The sequence below is a fragment of the Chamaea fasciata genome, unplaced genomic scaffold (assembly GCF_029207755.1).
Source record: "Chamaea fasciata isolate MVZ Bird 193981 ecotype frontalis unplaced genomic scaffold, bChaFas1.0.hap1 SCAF_7, whole genome shotgun sequence".
Lineage (NCBI taxonomy): Eukaryota > Metazoa > Chordata > Aves > Passeriformes > Sylviidae > Chamaea > Chamaea fasciata.
Window position 1 is genome coordinate 40,698,980 of NW_027094092.1, and position 298 is coordinate 40,699,277.

The window sequence follows — 298 nt, forward strand, 5'->3', positions numbered from 1 at the left end:
CATACCTTGATCCGCTGAGATGCTGAACTTCTTATGACCTCTTGGAGACTCCTCAGAGAAGAGAAACTAAGGTCAAGTATATTTCAGAGTTCTGCCTTCACAAAGCAGGTGGTGTACAGAGCACTAGCAATAAATCTGAAACTCGGGTTTTTTTGTTTTATATAACAAGTGTTAACCCCATCTAAGTGTTTGTTTCAGATCTCCCACTCCTCCCACTTAATTCTTCAGGGATAAGGAAACCTACTATCTTACATCTTGACACCATTTAAATGTTGCATTTATAATAACACTTAGCCCT